The sequence below is a fragment of the Chinchilla lanigera genome, unplaced genomic scaffold (assembly GCF_000276665.1).
Source record: "Chinchilla lanigera isolate Chin_1 unplaced genomic scaffold, ChiLan1.0 scaffold00085, whole genome shotgun sequence".
NCBI lineage: Eukaryota > Metazoa > Chordata > Mammalia > Rodentia > Chinchillidae > Chinchilla > Chinchilla lanigera.
Genome location: NW_004955486.1, coordinates 6,985,104 through 7,003,000, shown reverse-complemented (window position 1 = coordinate 7,003,000; position 17,897 = coordinate 6,985,104). Strand labels below are relative to the sequence as shown.

Below are 17,897 nucleotides of genomic sequence, written 5' to 3'. Positions count from 1 at the left end.
CAACCCCGTGGAGAATGGAAGTGACTGCCACAGACACCAGCTACAATCTTGCACAGGAGTCTCAGCTCCACCAGCAGATGGTCCGCTACTTCCTGACCCAGCAGTGAATCTCCCCCAGCCGACACATGCATGAAACTGCAGAACATCATGGCAGTGAAAGGAGCAAGTTACAGAAGGATGACTATTGCATGATTCTACTTCTATGCAGAATATTCAAACTCAGGGAAGTGGACAGCAGAATTTTGTGGAACTTTAGTAACTCACTAAAATCCACAGAAGAGGAGCAGAGCTGTGTGTTAGCCTGGACTCTCCAGAGAAACTGTATCCCACACACATTACAGTAAGCAATGGGCTCGTGTAACTACGGAACTTGAGAAGTCCAAGATTTACAGCCAACACACCAAAGACCCAGCAGAGGCAATGGTGTAAGTTCCAGGCTAAGTCCAAATTTGAAGGCAGGTGAGGACTAATGTCCAAGCATGAAGACACTCAGAAAATTTGCTCTTGCTAAGCTTTTGATTCTCAGTGGGCCATCATTGAATGGGTCATGTCCACCCACATTGGAGAGAACCCTCTGCTCCACTCCACCAGTTCAAATGTTAATCGCATCCGAACACTGTCATAAACACACCTGAAGCCTCACTTACCCAGGGATCTGGGCACCCTGTGGCCCAGTCAAGTTGACACATAAAGTAAAGCAGCCTAAGCTCTGGAGCCTGTCTTCAACACTCTCCAACACCAGTGCTGACAGAGACCACAGAACCCCCAGGGCTCTGTGGGCATCTGCTTCCCCTGACCTGCTCTGCCTGGAGGACCAGGACAGTTTCAACAGAGCTGCTGGGGTGTCCAGCAACGGGCTGCCTCAGATCTCTGCTGCCTTGGCTCTTGACCTGGTGTGAATACAGGGGTGGAATGCAAGGCACAGCCTCCAGCTCTGGTATGTCATGCTCCCTGCAGCAGGAAGAACATTCTGAGGGGCCAGAGTCCAGCAGTCCACAATCTATCCATGTTCCTAGTCACCATCTCTCTTCTGGAAGGTAAGCAAGGTGAGGGACCTGTTCTCTTCCCTCCTGATCGCAGTGTCAGGAACAAGGTTGGGCACACAGTTGATGCTCAATTAAATTTTTTGCATGAACAAAGTAATGGATCCACAGACGGATGGATGGATGGGTGCCTGGGTAGAAATGTGGATAGGTGAATGGACGGGTGGGTGGATGGGTGGGTGGATTGGTAGATGGGTGGATAGGTGAATGGACAGGTGGGTGGATGGGTGGGTGGGTGTACAGGTGAGTGGATGAGTGGATGGGTGGGTGGGTGAGTGGATGGTTGGATGGGTGGATGGATGGGTGGATCCAGGAAGTGTCCACCCTCTTTGGATCAACAGAACTCTTTATAAACCCTCCCTTCCCACAGAGAATTTCATCATATTTTTCTTCTTTAACCAACTCTGATGCGAAAATTGAGGTCAGGACTCTGACCACCTATTCCTGGCTCCACCATGCTACCAAATGCCTCTGGGAGAGTGGGTGAAGTCGGCTCAGGGAATCTCTGCTGCTCCTCATTTCATCTTCAAGATGTCGAGTAAGCATAGGCGGTACTTGGCTATTCCTGCTGCAAGTAGGAAGTGGGTATTAGCGTGCAAGCCCTACTACACACTGTCCTGAGCTCCCCCTCACTCTGGTCACCCTCATTTCCCACCATCCTTCACCCCACCCTGGAGGAGCCAGCAGCGATGTAGGTGGGAACGGAGTAGGGCTGAAAGCCAAAGCCTCTGACCTCTCCCTTACTGTGAGAACCCCACTCAGAGCTCCAGCTCCCCTTGGGGCAGCATCCAGCACCCACCAGGCAGTGTCTCCTCAGAGCTGGTGGTGTGACACTCACCTGGGAGCCACCTCCCTCCCTCAGCGGTGCTCATGCCTGGCCTCAGCAGCTCTCTCACCTTGAATTTCAGGCTTGCAAAGCAAAGCCAATGAACAGGTTAATATCAGCACAGCACTCAGAATTCTGAAATAAGCGCTGCTCAGAAAGTGGCTATGATTAGTCATTATTATTAATATAAAGTCAAAGGGAGTGGAGTTGAAATGCCCAGTGCCCTACAGACTGACAGATTGCCACATCCCTTTGCTATTTGCTAATGCCATTACTTTTACAGCTTAATCTTCCTGTAACCATTTTTCGATAATCAGGGAAGTTAAATTAAATTAAATGCAACTCTTAGCTGTGAAGTACAGAACCTTGCTTACCTTGCTCTTACCGCACGATATTGACTCAGGCAGCTGAGTTCTTAGCGGGTTTCCAGTGCTTGAGCTCCAACTCTTCGTGATGATGCCACCCCCGTGGTTTTCCCTCTAACACACGTTCTGACAAATGGAATAAAGCCTGCAGATTGTGAAATGGACTGGAGTTTATACCACAAAACCTGTGCATTCTTTGGACTCCTTACCTCAAGTTAATGCTGACAAAACTGGAGATGGTAGAACCCTCATAAATCGCAACCAAGGTCATATCAAAACATTTTGGAACCACAAAAAGTTTGTCCAGATGTGACAAAGTACCTGCTTTTCAGAAGCCCCTTAAAACTTTATGCACTTTTTGACACAACACAGTCGAAGGCAGCTCTGTGGGTTTTGTTGCAATGGCTTTAGAACTGTGGAATTTCTTTTTAAATAAAGGATCATACACACTGGGATTTGTTTTGGATTAGCTTACTTCTGTACAGAGCTGCAGTGGGGGGAAAAAGCGAGAAAAGATGGCCCGTACCTAACTCACATCTGCGGTTGCCATAAGGGAAGCTTTAAAGATAGTACCATACAAAGAGAGTAAAAATAAATTACGGAGGCTTACTAGCTATGCGTCGGAGACAGTAGCACCATCTGCTTTAAGTAACATTTATTTTCCTGAAAAAAAAAAAAAAACATGTTCTAAAACTGAATAATGTCCATGTAGTCTAAATATTTGCTTCCCATGAGCGTCCTGGGAATGATATACAAACGTTCCAAGAATTCAGAAGGCATCACCAAATACTGGAATGGAAAGAAACAAAGTTACTCTGCCATGCGGCGTGCTCGATTGCTATGTAAATGGGAGAGCATTATTATTTATTGCTTTTTCAGCTCTGGCAGTTGGAAATATTGCAGAATCAGAAGACATCTGTTGAGTGTAACAGGACTGTCTGCAAAGCTGCACTTGGGATGGAATCGTGTTATTTCTGGACCCATGGATGCAGGCACAAACTTACTGTGAGAAGCAAACTGCTCTGAGCTCTTTGCAGCCACTTACCCAGCACGAGTGAAACACTCCAGGAGGGTGTGCCAGGGTGTTACGTGTTAACTCCAGCTGACGGCTGACGTGTGGGTTCCGCTCCCCACCATCTGATTCAGGAGGTCGGGCTGTGCTGGTTGACTAAGCTATCCTGTATTCTGAGCAGACCATCAGGAGCCTTGAGGGGGCTGGTCAATGGCCAAGGCTGCGGAATGGACAAGCCCAGCCCTGTAATTTACTGGTGCTGCTCAATTTCCTTCATCTGTACAATGGGAATAACGGCATTCCCCGTGTTACAGAGCTGTTAAGAGACCTGAATCGATACACATCAGGTGTGTAGTGTCTGGGCTGTGGGATGTCTGTTCCTCCTCTGCTCCTCTGGTTGGTATCAAAGGTCTAGCAGGGCTCGGAGGACATGTAAGTGAAAACTACATCAGAACCATCATGGAACGTGATGGGGGCCGTCAGTGGAAAGATGATCCAGTGACCTGTGGCCGCAGCCTTTGAATTCTGGCCCACGGCTTCTCTTCCGCCACTGTCTTGCCTTAGTCTTCGATAGTCCACATCTGCCAAGGTAGTTGCACCAAACCCAAAGCCCTGGTCTTAACTCTCCTGGAGGCACCTTCTCACCTTCCCCTCTGAGGACCTGACATGGGAAAAAGCAAGTTCGGCAGGCATCAACAGACACGGACCGACACTGCCTCACCACTCCATGGCCCCTGCCATCCCCTCCCCGAGAGCAGGAGGCAGCTCTGTATGCTAAGAATGCGCTGCGAGTTCCACTTTAACACATGAAGATCCTTCCGATAAATGTCCATCGCACCTGCACACCAACGTCATAAGTATTCAGGAAACATACTTGTGCCCAGTATAGTGTTATTTTTACTGTTCACATTATCGGTATAGTTATTAAGCCCCCTTCATTAATGATTGCTACGAGCACACTAGCTAGTACACTGGCGGCTTCACTGCTAGCAAAGGTAATGCGTCCTCGCCTCTAGCGGTGACTCATTTATTCTCCTGGTTTCCTGGGTGAAGACAAGGAAGGAATTGCATAGCTATGAGATGCAGAGCGGTGTGCTTCTAGGAACGTGGCAGCCATGAGTTGAGGAAGCACAGTCCTGATGAATCTGCTGCCTGCTTTTGCCTGGGCCCCTAAGCCATAGTGGTCTTATCAGTCCTGGGGCCCTTAAGATGGACACAACCCAGCACTGGCAGGTGGCACTCCCAGGGTCATGGTGATGCGCTGTGATAGTGCCCAGAAGCTGGGGAGGGGCACATGGCCTGCAGGCAAGGGGCAGCATGGAGAAAGCCTCAGAGAACCCAGCCCCAGGCAGCTCCCTTGCTCCCTGGTGGGTGGGGGTGCAGAAGATGGGGAGACCTCACTACAAATCAGCAAGCGTGCTGCTGAGAACTTAGCCTGAGGCCAGGCATCAAACACAGACTTACACTCATGTGTCTCTGCGTGACAGAGACACGTTCTGAGAAACACTTGTAGGGTGACTTTGTTGTTGAACAACCATCATAGTGTGCACTTACATGAACCATACTTGGTGCAGCCCGCTACACATGTAGACACGGGGTGTGTGACTCTGTACATGGTCTAGCCTGACACAGCAGAGCTAGGATAAACACAAGCATATCAGATTAAAGAAATCACCAGCAGAGTAAAAAGAAAACCCACAAATTCAGAAAAAAATTTAGCTGGCTGTCCCTCAGACAAAGGACTTCTATCTAGAACACATAAAGAATTTAAAAAAATCAGCCCCCCCAAAATTCAAAGACACAATCCACAAATGGCATCTGAGATGAATACACACTTCTCAGACAAAGAAATACAAATGGCAAATAAATACATGAGAAAATGTTCAGTATCATTAGTCATTCAAGAAATGCAAATTAAAACAACACTGAGATTCCATCCCACCAGTAAGAACGGCTAGCATTAAGAAACCAACCAATAACAAATGCTGGTGAGGCTGTGGAGAAATAGGAACTCTTCTCCACTGCTGGTGGGAATGCAGAATGGTGAAACCACTGTGGAAATCAGTTTGGAGACTCCTCAGCAAACTAGGACTAGAGGTCCCATTCAATCCAGCTATTCCCCTTCTGGGTATTTTCTCAGAAGAACTGAAAACATCATATTACAGCAATATATGTGTAGCCATGTTTATAGCAGCACAATTTGTAATAGCTAAATCATGGAAGCAACCCAAATGTCCATCCATTGAGGATTGGATAAAAAAAAGTTGTGGTATATTTATATAATGGAATATTACTTAGCTATAAAGAAAGGTAAACTCAAGGCTTTTATAGGTAAATAGTCACAACTAGAGACCATACTCATAAGTGAAATAAATCAGACCCACATGTGTATACAATGTATTGTCTCACTAGTGTAAGAACCTGAAAGAGTGAATAAAATTAGGAGGTATGGTAGACATTATGAAATGAAAGAAACTGCTCAAAAGTAGAGAGCAACTAGGATGAGGGAAAAGAGAAAAGAAAGAAGGGGAAATTATGTATGTATGTATACACAGGACAGCTAACATAGTTGTACTACTGACTTCTATCGCTTTATTGATTAATTATTTGATCAATCTTACATGCCTACATTTGTTTTCCTGAGTAACCACTTTGAAGAAATCAGTATGTAATACAACAACCACTGTTAATTTCTTATCACCTTCTCTGAATTTCAGTATTGCTTGTGCTGTTCTTGTGTTATTTTGTAAATATATGTGTGTTTGTTAATATGTTTTCATTCTATTATTTTTAAAATAAAATAAAATAATAAAATCTTGAGGGGAAGAAAAGCACCAAGGAAGAAGACATGGTCAAGAGACAGGGTAAACAAGAGATGCACAGGGCTTTGCTGGTGGAACACGCAGGCTGCTTTGAAGGACACTTTCTTATGAGTAGCGCTGCATTTGCAATGAGTGATCAACGGTAACCTCATCATCATGGGGAGTCTATGGCACATAACTGCATCTGCAGGTTTGTTCACACCAGATCACCACACATGCATGAGGACCATTTTGCACTGTGCCATTTTGATAGCTACCACCTCACAAGGCAATGGGAGCTTGTCAGCTCTGTTATACTCTTAGGGGACAGAAATGGTGTCATGTGCTACCTAACAGTGCACACATGATTGCTGGCCGGGTTGACTGCACTCTCAGCCAGTGTCTGTGGTACAAACCATAGCTGCCTAAGCATCAGGGCTGCAAGAAAGGCAGGCGATGGATGATCTCCAATAGTGCGGTTTCCCCCTTGCTGTCAGGACCAACAGGCAACCCTTTGTTCCCATAGGCTCAGCTTGGGAAATTCCCACCCTCGCTCTGAGCAAACCATCCTGGAGACAGCGAGAGTGCAGTTCCGGAAGCAGCACGGCTGGACCGCAGCCCTGGGGTCACTCAGAGAATGTGTGTGACCGTGGCTCTTGTACTAACACTCACAGTTAGACTCTGTTTGCTTCTTTCCACAAAGTTTGTGGACTCCATTTCCTTAAGCACTTCCATGGCTTACATTCCACATAGGGAGAAACAAACAACAACAAAGCCAAGAAAGAGGTAGGATTAGATCGGTTCTCTGAAAGTTGTCCTACAGGTATTGGTGCCCTGGTCCATCGCAAGGCAAGCTGAGCACCAGTTGGATGCACAGGGGAGGGTATCTGGCTGCAGCTGGGGTGAGGCCATGGAGGGCAGCCATAGAGGAAGCGGTGCCCGGGAAGCAGGGGGCACCACCATGGGAAGGAGGAGGCTGCAGCCGGCCAGCACTGCTGGCACTGTTACCTTCTCCTGCAGGAGCATGCAGTACCAGGACACCCCTCTTCTGTGGACCAGAGAGAAGCAGGGGGAAGAGGCCTTTGCCCAGGCTCAGCCTTCCCCTGACCTGGGGACCCTGGGGGACACTGGTGGTGGCATGGCTATTCAGACGGATACCGTGGCAGAAGCAAACTGATGTGGTCTGAGATGAGGACACTGAGGAAGCTGTGCCAGCTGCCCAGCACTGAGCGACCAGGGATGGGACTCAGAGCGTCCCATAGTCACGCCTGAACACATCAAAGGGAGAGGTGTGCCCAAGACACGAGGGAGGGAACATGCCGGACTCACCAGGCGGGGACGGGAGAAGAGAAAGAGAAAGGCGCGGACAGCTGACCGGGACAACAGCACTCGCTTAGGCCACACTGAGCTGAGCTGTCTACTGTCCCCTTAGGAGACGACTGGATGTGGAGGATGGAACCCTTCCACGGAACTGTTTCTCTTTATTGCTGTTTGTCACATAGCCTCACATGCATGTGATATCTGATAACGTCGGTGTTCCTGTTTCCTGGTGAGATCACAGGCTCTGGGGGCTTCAAAGCTGGGCAGGCATTAGGCACCAGTTGGGTGCACAGGTCCCAGCTCTGTTGCTAAGCAGCTCTTGGATGCTGGACAGTCTGCTTAGCTTCTCAGACCCTAATAATGACTTTCTTACAGGTTATTGGAGTATTAAATGGGAATAAACACTTATTCTACCCGGGTATGGTAGCAGTTGGTCAACAAATGATGAGCCTTTTCTTCCCTCTCTCCTCTTTCTTATCCCCGTTGCTGTTAAAGCTGAAGTGAGGACTGCCTGGGTTGTCTGGTCAGGTACCTGGAGAAGGTGACCCCTGCTTCTGTTTTAGGCCTGGTGCACTGTCAGGGTTGTGCAGGCCAGGCCAGCAGCTCCTTTGGTTCTGTGATGAAGCTCATGCTTGTCCAGTCCTGCATGCAACAGCCTCGGTGAACTTTGTGATGCTCTGTGAGCAAGGCTAGTGTCAGGGCTCCATAGCTTGCATGGGCCCCACACTCAAAAGGCCCAGGCACTTGCTTAATGTTTCATCATCAGCTCGAAAGCCTTGTAATTTTCATTTAATGGAAGACTGTGTGTTTTAATTTTGCCCTGGGCCCCCCGCAACTGTATTTGGTATGATGTCTTTTATGCCCACTTCCCATGGCTGGGAAGAGCAAAGCTACATCAAGCTAAGGAAGCAAAAAGAAACCATCTGATATAAACCAGACTCATGTAAGTTCACTGAGCTTTGTAGAGCTGGCAGTAAAATACACATAAGATAAAAGTCACCACTTAAAGGAGCAATTTGGTGGCACTTTGTTGTACACCAGTCCCCACTAACTACTTTCTAGAAAATTTTCAGCACCCCCAAAGAAACCCTGTGTCCACATCAATCTTCCTTCCTCTCCACCTGGCCCCTTCCCCCACCCACAACCACCAACCTGATTCTTGTAGGGAAGGATGAAATTGACCTCTTAGAGGGATGGAAAGCTGGGATCCCGGCATTTCTGGGTGTGTCTGTACAGACGTTTCCAGAAGAAATCAACATTAGCATTAGTGGACAACCCACTGAAGATAATCTGCCCTGACCAACGTGTGCAGGCATCAGCTGGGCCACTGAGGGCAGGAACAGAACAAAAAGGCAGAGGCAGGGTGAATTCTCTCTCCCTGTGCTGCCCTCACACACTGCAGCCTTCAGACAGTGGATTCCAGGACTTAAACCAGTACCTCCACCTCTGCCCTCCGTGTTGTTCTGGGGCTCAGTGACCAGCTGGGAGGCTCCGAGTTCTTACTCCCTTAAGTTAAAAGTCATCGTCTCAAGAACACCATTGTGTGGTCATTACGGTCCTCATTAATGTCATCACTGCTGTTGTCACAAGGAAGCGGGCCACGATGATGATGATGATGATGATGATGATGATGATGATGACTGCGATGACAGCTACCCAACCCAACACGACAACTAGAAGATGCTAAGCCTCAATTCTGAGCTACAGCTTCCAAGCCTAATGTTGAATCCAATTGTGTCCAGTTCCAAAGCCTGTAGTCTCCCCTGCCGCCTGTCTCAGTCTCCCAAAAGAACGTGGACCGGACCAGGTTAGGGCCATGCAGGCAGAGAGAAATCACAAGCTGAAATCCGGAGGACGAAAAGCGAGGACAGGCAGGCTGGGTAAAGATTAGAGGAGCTGCGCATGGCAGGTGGGCGGGAGCCCTATGCTGGGCTCCTCACTGGCCATTCTTAGAGTCCGGACCACAGCCCACAGCATCCAGAAGCCTTTGAATGAATCTCCCCAGGATCCAAACTGTTCTGTGGATATTTTGGCTGGAAAGAAAGATTGTACAGAATGAGGGAAGACAAGCTGAGCGGCTACAAACTCCTGGGGAAGCCCTGGGCCCTGGCCACAGCCCTTCACAGAATCAGTGATTTGTATCATATTAAAATAACTACAATGCTTTGGCAGGAACCTCACTGTGGGTGCCTCCCAGCACTTGCAAACAACAGCTCATTAGGCTTCTTCCTTTGTCTACCTACGCACGCATCAAATGGGATAGGCATAGTTTGATGCCCACAAGTCACCCTGAGAATTCTTTCTTTTCTGGGCCTGAGAGGAGGCAGGGGAGATGTTCACAGAGGATGGAATCGTCCCCACTGCAGGGCTGGCCTGGGTCAGTGGCAGCAGCACACAGGAGCAAAAGCCGCCTCTGGTCATCAGAGACAGGGGCCTGGAAAACAGGCAATGTGCTAGACACGTGGCTCCTGCAATGCAAAGAGGTATTTGGTATAATTTCCTAGCAGGAGAGACAGGTATCAGTGGAGACAAAGAATCAGGTTTTCAGCAGCCATCTTTTCTTTTGAGAAAGCCCACCCAGACCCAAGCCGGTACTTTAAAGGCCCTGGAACCTGGAGACTTTTCTTAAGAATAGCCAGATGGTCGTCACAAATGTCCCTGAGAACCACGGAAATGTTGGAGTTCAGAGCAATACCGTACAAGAGGGAGAGATGGATAAAACGGGGGTGTGGGGATGAGTTTGTTTGTGGGGATGTGATTTTTTTGGATGGAGAATATTCTGATGCTCTGTGGAGCAGGATGACCTGATAGTAAGGGAGCATCTGCCCCAGCTGTAGGATTGTGGACCTAGGAGGCTGCCCACTTACATTCCCGCCCTCTGCCCCCAGCCTGACCACTTCCTGCTTTCATGACCTCTGTAAAATCACTTTTTTCTCTGAGCCTCAATTTCCACATTTGTAAAATGGCTCTAAGCCATTTAGCTATTATGAGAGCATTTAATGTCTCTTTGAACATTAAATGAACAAATGCTGTAAGCCCCTTAGGCGAGGCCAGACATTATGGCTCACATCTAGATGTCCCCCCAAAGCCTGCTGAGCTCTCAGGCAGGGTTTTTGATAGGTGGTTGGGTCATGGGTGTATGATCCTGGATTTGTCCACTGGTTGGTTTAGCACAGTTCTGGGTGTAGCTGAATGGATTTACTGAAGCCCCACTTTGGGTGTGGGTAGCACCAACCAATAGGCTTTTAGCCTGATAGAATAGAAAGGGAAAGACAGAAGCAAGTCTGCTGCCTCCTGTTTGCCCTGCCATGGACTGTTTCTCCTCTACAGCGCCCCTCTGCCGTGCCAGCCTGCCTTGGCTGACCATGAACTGAAACCTCTACAAACTGTGAGCTAAAATGAACCTTTCCTCCTCTAACTTGTTGGTGAGAGGCATTGTGTCTCAGCAATGAGAAACTAAGTAGGTCCCTGGTGCACTGTGAGGGCTGCGGGGCACTTGCAGGATAGTCAGAGGGTTCTTAGAGGATTCCATGTTAATTCAGCTCTTCTTTAATCTCTAATAACCTTGTAAATCTTTAACATTATTTTCTTGAAGTGGCTATCACTTGTCAAATTTATTTTGTCTTTTTATTTTCTGTTAGGTATGTTTCTAGAAATCGAATTTGAGCACATTTTTGCTTTAATCTGAATTTTAACTCCTTCATAAATATTGAAATTTTTTTTCATTCCCACTGCCTTGGTACATCTCATTCTCTATTTCTCTCCCTCTTGAAATTTGCTGTATGCATACAATTTATTTTATTTCATATTTTTCTTCCAGAAGTTTGGAAATCTGTATCCTAATTCTAGTAAACTAGTAATTGCTTTGGAAATTTTGGCCTCACCTACTTCTATATGCTGTGTAAATTATTTATACTTTGGATTTCACCGGTAAGAGAAACCATGCAATTCAAGCTTGTGTGTCTTATTTATTTCACTTAACATTGCGGGCTCAAGGTGCATCCATTTTTCTCTAAATGACCCAAGTTTATGCTTCTCTGTGGCATAGCTGTCCTCCATTGTGAGTAATAGCACATTGTCTTTATCTATTCATCTGTTGATGGACATGTAGGTAACTTCCAAGACTCAGCTTTTATGAGTTGTGCAGCTATAAACATGGGAGCACCTGGATCACTGATATGCAATGACTTTAACTCTTGCAGTAAGATACCTAGAAGGGAAGTAGCTTTGTCAAGTGGAATTTCTAATTTTAATTCTTTGAGGAATCTCCATACTGTTTGTACTCGTCTACATTTCCACCAACAATGTAGGAGAGTTATTTTTACACCGCAACCTCCCCGTTTGTTATTATTTTATTTACTAATAAAAGCCATTCTTTCTGGAGTAAGATGGAAGATCTAGATTTTAAGTTTTTATGAATTTTAGCTCCAGACTTTGCAAAGGTTTCCCGATTTAAAGCTCTTTTTAATTCTTACAATATAATTTTATTCATGATAAGGACAGTAGCACTGGTAATATTTTGAAGGCTGTAACTGCCATCTCTCTGTGCTCTTCTCTTTGTCTGGAACTTTTTCTTGCTTCCTTCTTGCCAGAATTCAACTTTGGCTTCTCTTATGTACACACTGAACACCTCTTCCTGTAGGAACCTTTTATAGGTGGTATAACTGTGCATAGCTGAAGAATGGTGTGTCCTCTTTTTCACCCTGTTTGATGTAATACACAATTCTAAATTCAGATTCTCCCTGCAACTTTGGACATATTGTCTCAATTATATTTCAGTAAGTTGAAAATTATAAATTGGATGTTGAAAGTTATAAATTGGATGCCAATTTAATTCTTACTATTTGGAAAGTAGCCTGCTTTTTCCTCCTTTAGGATTGACTTTTTTTAGGCTTGAATTTCAGAATTTTGGCTTATATTCAGGGCCAAAATGTAAGATATATAGATAGACATGCTCAGACATGCCTTAAACCCCTGCAGGTGACATAACTTGTGGCTCACAAGTCCTTTGTATAACATGACATGGTACTTGCCTAGAACCTGCGCACATACTCCCCCATACCTTTAGTCTAGTTAGATTACTTTAAATGTCTGGCAGGAAGTCAATGTTATGGAAATAGTTGCTATACTGTATCATTTAGGGAATAGTAACTGGAAAAAAAGAATATGCATGCTCAAATAAGACACAATTTTTTTCAAGTACTTTTTGTCCACAGTTGAATGTAAAAATGTGAAAGCTGTGGACCTACAGGGCCAAACGAACACTTAAAATATATGTTCACAGTGTACGTTAAAAAAGGAATGTTCTTTAAAGATGTATGTTAAAATAAAATGTACATTTACAGTGTTTTTGCTTAGCATTCAATAATTTCCTTAGAATCAATCTGTGTTAACATCAGTCCATTTTCTTTTATGGCCTTCAATCAGATTTTGATTCTCTCTGTTATCACTTATCTGGATCACTCATCCTTGGGCAATTATTTGAGGATTTTTTGGAACTATCATCCACTTCTCATCATTTTTCTCTATTTCTCTTTCTCTTTCCTTCCTTGCGCATAGGAGATCACCTCATTCTACCTTCTGTTATGGTTTGTATCTAGATGTCCCCCCGAAGCCTCAGGCAGGTGGGGCTTTTTCAGAGGTGGATGGATCTAGAGTGTGTGATGCTGGGATTGACCTATGGTGCACATGGCACTAGGATTAAAACTGTAAGTGCTCCCTGCCCTAAGTAGCCTGGCCAGGATATAAGGGATAGAAAGAACTGTGGCCATTCCTTGTTGCTTTGCTACCTCTTCCCGCCATGAACTGTTTCTCCTCTGCAATGCCTGTCTCCCATGTGCCACCCTGCCTTGGAGCCAGCTGATGATGGACTGAAATCTCTGCAAACTGTGAGCTAAGTAAACCTTTCCTCCTTTAACTTTGAGTGGTGGGATTTTGTCTCAGCAAGGGGAGAAAATTAACTACGACATCTTCCCAATCAACTCAGAGTGACTCTGAGTTGGTCTCTACTCCATCCATAGAGCACGCCGTTTATAAACTGTGTCCCAAAGTCTTCGCTACTCCTGCTCTTCTTTCATGGCAGTTTCTTATTTTGGAATGCCATATATGCATGTTCATGGTAGGAACACTCAGCCTCAGAAAGCTGTCATTCCTCCCTCAACTCATCTACAGATGCAGCATATTTCTAATCCAAATTCTAATAAGGGTCCTATAGAACCTGAAAAATGGATTCCAAAGTTTATGCAGAAGTGTGAAGAAGCAAAAATGGCAGGGATGGGGAAAAGTGGAGTGAAAGATTGCCTGTGGCTGTCCAGGCTGGCCAGAGAGCAGGGTCCCACAAGACCCCGCACAAGTTGGTAACTTGGCCAGATATAAAGCATAGGCAACCTGGAATTGGACCCACAGGGGAAAATAAGAGGACGCAGAGCAGAGAAAGGGGTTCAGAGAGACTTCTCACTAACAGTATTGACACAACTCATTGTCCACACTTTTAAAAAGGGAAATAGCTGTCCACTTGACATTGTTCTCCAAATTAACTTCAAAGAAATTTAAAAATACAAATGAAAACTTAAAAATATTTAAAACAAAATGCTATCAGATAACTTTCCAAACTGATACACAGAAGATGTCTTACACAGAGCCTCCCAAAGCTCAGTAGTTTTTAAAAGAGTGATCCTTTTGACATCTTTGTCATCTAAACCTCCTGTTTCTCAAAAGACACAATAAAGAAAGCTAACAACTGAAAGATCTTTTCAACATGTGCAATTGAAAACAAAACGGTTTCAGTACTTAGAATCTCCTTAGGAAAATCCTTAAATGCATAAAAAAAAAAAAAAACAATGAAGCCATAGTAAAATGTGCCGCAGATATGAGCTGCGGTTTCACAGATGTGGACAGACGTCTGTGTCCAGTAAACAAGTGACAGAATTGGCCTCATCAGGAATTTGGCTGGGGCACATTAAGACCCAGTGTCAGACACTCTGGCTCTCAGGGGAGGGCAGCAATGGATCAGGAGATGAGCCACTGTTACGAGCTTTTGCACAGCCACTGTGCACACAGAATGGCTTCATCCCATGAAGCTGGACAGTACAGGGTGGGAACAAGGTGGGAACAGGGCAAAGCCCATAGGGGACACCTTAAACACACTGTGGCACCAGTGCACCAGAAGCCAGCACGGTTCAGGTTCATGAAAAATTGGAACAACTCAAAGCTTCATGAGCTGGTGGGTGACAAAAGCTAAAAGCAGTAGAGTCACACAGTCGAAGAGGGTGCACTGTTGAGCAGGAGTGGGCCGCAGCCACAAAGCAACACGGATGAGCCTGAAAGGCACAGAATTACCAGCCAATCCATGTGTGTTGTGCCACCAAATGGGGGAGCACAGACACACAGCACGGATGGAGCTTAGAAATGCCCCAAGGCCACGCGCAGAGAGTCACCATTCTAATCACAATCAAAGACACGCAAGGGCAGGAGTACAGTGGCCAGGGGTACCCATATGGGCTAACCACTGTCTCCTTTCACACGTGGCACAAGCTAAGGAGGTGGCCGGGCAAAGCTGCCACCAAGTGACCTGTGACTGGGTTTTTGAGGATCTTTCTCTTAAGAGATGCAGAGAGGGGATTTTTCTATGTGATCATATCACTTCCATATTCATAATAAATAATTTGGAAGACATAAGAACCAATAAGAAGAAAATAAAACTTTTCATAACTCTATATCCTTGTCCTCTTTTATTTTTAACAAATACATTGAAATATTAAAAGGGTACATATATATGGAGTAGCACATGATGTTTCGATATCTGCGTACATTATATAGTGTTTAAATTAGGTAAGCACATTTATCTTCTCAAACATTTATTTATTTATCTATCTGGCTATCTATTCATTCATTCATTTGTTTATTTTCAGTACTAGGGATTGAACCCAGAGACTTCACCCTGGGCTACATCCCCAGCCATTTTTATTTTTATTTTATTTATTTTATTTTGAGGCAGGGCCTTGCTATGTTGCAAAGTTGATCAGGCTGGGCTCACACATCAGTTCCTCCTGCCTCATCCTCCAAGTATGCTAGAATTACAAGTGTGCACCCTCATGCCCAACTCAAATTTTTATCATTTCTTTATGATGAAAACTTTCAAAATCCTTTCGCATACTTTTTGAAAAGGACAGTGCATTCATGTTACCCACAGTCACCCCTTGGGTATTTCTAAATCTCCTCTTTGTGCAATATCAACCCGGAACTTCCTGCTCCTCCCTGACCATGGACACAGCGGCACCTGATGACCAACATTTCCCATCCCTCCTCACCCTCTCTGTCTGCAGCCTCTGGTGACCAGTGCTCTATGGGCCACGGGTTTTAGATTTCACATCTGAGCAAAAACATTCAGGACTTGTGTTCCTGTTTAGGGACCCCTGTGCAAGCTCTGTTTCCTCTTTAACAAGCCATCGGCATCAAGTTGAACCCCAAGTGCTTTTTCCAATCATGTAGGTGTGGAGCTGAGGGACAGATGGTCGTGCTGGGGCTGCGTGGCAAGCTGACGACCGTCAGGCTGAGCTGCACAGAGACATGGCGGCCTCGTTGCCTCCACGCCACCCTGCCCAGCTGGTCTCAGAGCTGTTCCCTCCCGCCCACGTGGCAGACACTGTCCAGCGGAGTCCCTGCCAGGCAGCCACCCATCCAGCCCCATCTGTGGGAATGCAGAGCACTGGCCAAGACACAGTCTCCAGAAAATTGGAATTTCTGCAGACAGGATTTCCATTTAAGATAAAAATTTAACAAGATCTCTAGAGAAATTATTTGGGGTCAGATTTCTAAACTTGCCAAATAAACATACTGTCAGAGACTACAATGGGTAAGTTCCTTTTCCCCCCACCACCTCCTGCTTAAACATTAAGGAACTGAATAATCCTATTTTTCTTCAAGCTTCAGACAGACCAAGCATTCATAAATATGCATTTTTTCCAACTGGAAGCATTAGGCCTTGTTATATCAAGTGGAACTAACTGAAAATTAATGATGGTTTTCAGAAAAAGCAAGATTATATACACAGAAGCAATTAAACACAAACCTATTAATTATTTAACAACTTGTTAATGAGTAGAACTTCAGCATTCGAGCTGCGTCTGCTCCAGGCTCATCTTTGCCAAGTCACTTCCGTATCAGCCCTTCAAGGTTTGGCTGGAGGAGCGAGAAAATTGGGGGGATTTTCACACACACTTGCACCTTTCGGAAAGGAATCTGAGATGCCAATCACAGGGAGATGCCAGGGAACTGAATTGGAAAGAAAGCACAGGAATCATCTTAAAGTTTGATCCCCAAACCCAAGATGCAGAGAAGTTTAATTTCACATTCAGAATATTTGTTGTGAAAAAGCAAATGTTACTGCTATTTCTACGTGGTGCGTGTTGGTGCCTGTACGTTAAGAATTTTAACTTGGATTTGACTCATTTTAAGTTAATTGCATATATTTCAGGTACACTTAGTACACAGAATGCAAAGTTTTTGAAACAGAATGAAAAGCTAAATCTTCACCTATCTATGGAACCTCAAACGTTAAATCTAAAATATGTGCCTATTAAGTATTCCATATTTGCAAAATCACAGTATGGATGTCGAATGCTCCCCAAATACTATGTCTTATTGTCCCCAAGGTGGTGCTCTTGGGAGAGGTAGGGCCTAGTGGAAGGTCTTCAGGTCATTGGGTGTGTGTCTTTATGTCATTGGGGGCATGTCATTGCCGTGTGTCCTTCTGTAACTGAAGACGTGTCCCTCCATATTGTGGGCATGTCTTTGTTTTGTTGGGGGCGTGTCCTTATACCATTGGGGGATGTGCTTACATCATGGGAGCATGTCCAGGGTAGGGGGGTGTCCCTGAGGATGAGTCTGGGCCCCAGGATGTCCTTCCTGTCTTTGCTTCCTGCCATGAGGTGAGCAGTTTTGCTGTCCCACGTGCCGTAACCATGTTGTGCTGCTTTATCACAGGCCCAGAGCAACGGAACCAACCCATCCGTGATGGACTGGAACCTCCAAAACTGTAAGTCAAAGCAAACAGCTTCTCTGTGCAAGCTGATGGTCCAGGTACTTGTTACAGTGACGGGAAGCTGACTCTCTCCTGGGCCTTGCCGGGTGCAAGCCCCCATGGCACAGAGCCCCAGCACGCAGCATCCTCTGCGCTGGAGACGACACATGAGAGGGCCTCAGAAGCAAGGGCTCTCTGGCTTCTCCCATCCTCCTGTTTCCTGAGCTTCTCTTCCCTTCTCTTCCCTTCTCTTCCCTTCTCTTCCCTTCTCTTCCCTTCTCAAGCCCTACAAAGCAGAATTCCTCTTCTGAAGGAATTCGAGAGCAGGGAGGAAGCATTCTGCAAGGAGAAGGAAAGAGGATTCAATCAGAGCCACAGAAAAAGGACAAGATGACCTCATTTCCCCAGCACGCACCACGTCCACGATGAGCCCACCTCCGTCACCTTCGCATCTACCCCTCTGCTCCCGCCAGTGGGCCCTGTTGTGGCCAGAAAGTGCCCAGCATCCT

The 17,897-nt window shown here is 45.9% G+C and overlaps 1 long non-coding RNA gene across 3 annotated transcripts; it reads right to left on the bottom strand.

The window, feature by feature from the left end:
- Positions 1-1,392: 1,392 nt before the first annotated feature.
- LOC102019814 lies at positions 1,393-8,877 on the bottom strand. 3 transcript variants are annotated; one of them, XR_001231101.1, is made up of 5 exons: positions 8,806-8,877; positions 8,520-8,694; positions 2,845-2,897; positions 2,244-2,379; positions 1,393-1,611 (listed from the first exon to the last, which is right to left on the bottom strand). It is a non-coding gene; the product is annotated as an uncharacterized LOC102019814 (long non-coding RNA). The 3 variants fall into 3 exon arrangements; XR_001231100.1 differs by adding an exon at positions 1,882-1,952 and having other exon boundaries at positions 8,520-8,845; XR_263958.2 differs by having other exon boundaries at positions 8,520-8,845.
- Positions 8,878-17,897: the final 9,020 nt, after the last annotated feature.